The sequence below is a fragment of the Scylla paramamosain genome, chromosome 16 (genome assembly GCF_035594125.1).
Source record: "Scylla paramamosain isolate STU-SP2022 chromosome 16, ASM3559412v1, whole genome shotgun sequence".
Taxonomy (NCBI): domain Eukaryota; kingdom Metazoa; phylum Arthropoda; class Malacostraca; order Decapoda; family Portunidae; genus Scylla; species Scylla paramamosain.
Genome location: NC_087166.1, coordinates 1917329 through 1921366, shown reverse-complemented (window position 1 = coordinate 1921366; position 4038 = coordinate 1917329).

The following is a 4038-nucleotide window of genomic DNA, read 5'->3' as shown; positions in this document are numbered from 1 at the left end:
TGGCGACAGTAGTAGATATGAAAAATTAAGGATGTCCTAGATGGTGTGTGGCGTCCTGGGGAGTTAATTAGCGATGTCCCCTGAGCTTAGTGGCATACATTAATAACTGGCTTAAGGCTTGTGCTATTCTATAAACTTGGTGAATAATTCTAAAAACCAGTAAAAGTACTCATAAGATAGCGGAGGTCTTAAACAGCTGACAGTCTCTTAGTGGGCTTCCTCTAGTAGTGTCCTCTTAGTGTGTTCTCAGTAGTGATGCCTGAAGAATCCACCCAGAAAAATAAGTAGTATCCTGTCATATATGAGGAATGACCGTGGGAGTTTGATGTTTAGGGAAGGTATAGGGCAGTGTAGGAGTGCCGCGGGAAACAGTGAGCAGGAATGAGTGTTTAGTATGAGTGCGTTCTATGTATACGCAAATGTTATGGGATAGCTGGGAAGATAGAGTAAAAGTGCACTGTTTGGGTACACGGAAGAGGTAATGAGTGAGGAATAAATGTACAGGAGTCAGCGTGAAAGTGGCGTGGAGTGTGTAGTACATGTGACGTAAATTGTGAGTACAGGATCCGTGAGTGTGCGAAGAAAATAAGCAGGGATGAATGTGTAGGGAATTAATCTGAGTGTTGTGTAGTATATAGGTGATGGTGGATGTCTCGGTGAGTTTGAGGGCGTTCAGTGGTGTTGGGAGTGGTAGAAGTGGTAGAGGTGGTGGGGGAGGTCCTGGTGGGTGCATAAGAGCGTGTCCTAAGCGTGTCCACTACCGTAATGGAGGCGGACACGGAAACAGAAGAGCTATTCATCACAGTTCTCGCAACGTCAACCTAAGTCATTCCCCCTTTCTCCTACACTCCTTCAGCCCCCCCCCCCCCGTTCCCCTTCCTACCATATTCTCCTCCCCTTTCCTCTCTTTCCGCTTTTCTCTTTCCTCTCTCCCCCTCTTCCTTTCTCTTCACGCCTCCTCTCCTCTCCTTTTCCTCCCCCTCACCTCTCCCTCCTCCATTCTCGCACCCATTCATGTTTTTTTCCTCCATGTTTCTCTTCCCTCATATGTCGCCTCTACTTCCCCTTCCTTAATATATTACCTCTCTCTCTCTCTCTCTCTCTCTCTCTCTCTCTCTCTCTCTCTCTCTCTCTCTCTCTCTCTCTCTCTCTCTCTCTCTCTCTCTCTCTCTCTCTCTCTCATTATACCAGCGAGAGGTAAATTACTGTCTTTTCCTCAGTAATAAGGAAACTTTTGGACATTGAAAAAATCGATACATTTCCCCTTTTCCGCTGCACAGTAAACCCCAAAGGAACCAAAAAGACAAAAGTTCGAAAATGGGTCACAGAAGGAGGGAGAGCTAAGGAGGGTAGAACAACCAAGAGCTGATTTCCTATAGGCCTAGAAACGAGAGTTCCTAGGTCGAAGATTGGCCAAAGCAGTCCAATCACAGCCCTTGATGACAGGTAATCCATCACCCTCCACCAATCAGCCTCAAAGTCATGCAAAAATATTGTTTGCTCCCACGGCCATCTCTCCTCCCAGCCGATGTTCGAAGCGCTACTCTCGACCACGGCTTCGTATAAATACAGGTGGATTTTCTCACTCCTGTTTCCTTACGCTGGTGTGAAGATTTTTAGTGGTATATGTAAGTACTGGGATAAATATCAGCTTCTGCTTGGGGACTGTTAGGAGGTGCTGTATATTGGGTGTTTAAATACCATCTTTTCCTTCTGGTGTAGGTTCGAAGAGCAGAGATAATTTGTAGGTTCTGAAGAGGGCGATTTTTGAGAGCCAGACGACCTGTGTTTAGGCGGCGGCGGGATGATAGTGATGGTGGTGATGGTGGTGATGTGGCGGAGGCATGGATGGTCATAGTGCAGGCTGTGGTAATGATGTGATGATATGGTGGGCGAAGATGTGATGGTGGTGGACACTTTTGTTATTGCAGTTTTTCTAACTCTCCCAAATTTCCGTTGGTGTTATTGTTACATGGTTACAGCGTCAACAGCGTGATGGTGGTGGTGGCGACAGTGTTAACGGGGCTGGGGGGGTTCTGTCAGTTGTTGCTGCTGTTGTTGTTGTTGGTGTTGGTGGTGGTGGTAGTGGTGGTGGTGGTGGTGGTGGTGGTGGTGGTGGTGGTGGTGGTAGTAATATATATATATATATATATATATATATATATATATATATATATATATATATATATATATATATATATATATATATATATATACAAAATTTTTTATGGACGTACTGGTAACGAAATGATTGATTGCTTATTGAAGCCCCAACAATGTTGTCACACAGCGCTGTTCGTCAAAACAAAACAACAAACAAGTTAGAGATAAGAGCAAATTGATATTATATAAATAAATAATTAAACATATAAATAAATTAATTAATTGATTTAAAGAACAGAAAACTTAAACACAAAATAAGGTCTCTACAGTTCAGTGAGAAAGCCAACTTTTCCCTCAGAGAGAGGCACCTGGTAAGGAAGGACGCAGAAGCAGCAACAACCACAGAGAAAATAGTGGCGGTGACAGAAGCACAGACGTTGAAGGATGTGGTAAATGTACTGCAGCATAATTAATGTGAAGTCATGACATTGCTTCTGTGCTGCCAGTCGCGGGGACACCACAGACAGCCCAGAGATACTGCCACTGCTCCCTGCCACTCTCGCCTCACAGCACACCACCTCACCACCCACACGTGCCGCCTCTATCTCATCCTCACACCACCGCCATCTATTCCCGCCGGCCTTAGTCTGCCTCGTGGGTGAGTGCGCGTGTCACAATCTGAGAGGCAATCTAATCAATACATCAATCTAGAGTCTGCATGTGACAGTAGAATGGGCAGTAACGGACGGCCCGCCAGGCACCTGGAAAAACATTGTTGATTAATGACAGACACCTTGCCAGATATTATATTCATTATTAGCATGTTTACGGCAGATTCTCGCGTTGAATGGCGGCTCGTGTGGGGGCGAGGCGTGTGGCAGCGTCAGGGTGTGCGAGGGGACGGGATGCTGCATCGCCAGGGTATATTCACATCCAACAAATGCACACGTGGAGAGACAAAACTTATGAGATGCACACTCATGTTATTAGATAGTAAACTACATACACACACACACACACACACACACACACACACACACACGCTCTCTCTCTCTCTCTCTCTCTCTCTCTCTCTCTCTCTCTCTCTCTCTCTCTCTCTCTCTCTCTCTCTCTCTCTCTCTCTCTCTCTCTCTCTCTCTCTCTCTCTCATGCCCACCCACATACACCCTAATCAAGGTCCATATCCACCTATCCACCCCCACCCACGACCACTATATGGGTCCTTCCACTCCCTGCCTCCTGCTTCCCTTCATCCCTTCTCTCTCTCCCTCCATCCTCCTCCGCTTCATTCCCTACTTCCTCCCTCCCTAAAAACTCATGTCACCCTTGCAAGGTCGGGATAATCACAGCTGGAATTTCCGTGGATAATATTTTCTTGCTCGTTTTTTTTTGTTGACAGTTTCACCAAAACATGATCGACAAAGTGTGTGTGAGGCAATTCCTAATTTCCGCCTCACCTGAGATAAAATATAAGCGAGATTAGACGAAGAGAGGTTGCGGTACAAATTGTATGGTTCCTCACACACACAAAAAAAAAAAAAAACACCAAGTACGTACAAACACACAAACAAACACCGGCATAAACACGCACGTATAAACACACAAACACACAAACACCAGATAAAAGTCTTAGACGCTTTCGGCCACAACTTAACGAGGTTTTCACCAGCGCCAGACTAATGATCCTCACCACGCCCACATCCCTCCCCACGCCCCCTACGCCCGCAAACAACTATCCCCACACCACGCCACCACATATTACTCCACCCACAACACCAACCAAGGCACCCAATTTTGCTCTGAGGCCCACAGGCTGACATCCATCCAGCTTTATATTACAGCCACTGGGAAGGAGGAAAAATGTCGCTGTAGAATGGGGAATAGTACGTGAATGGTAGGCTGTGTGGAAGAGGGCTATGCTGAAAGGATAGTTAG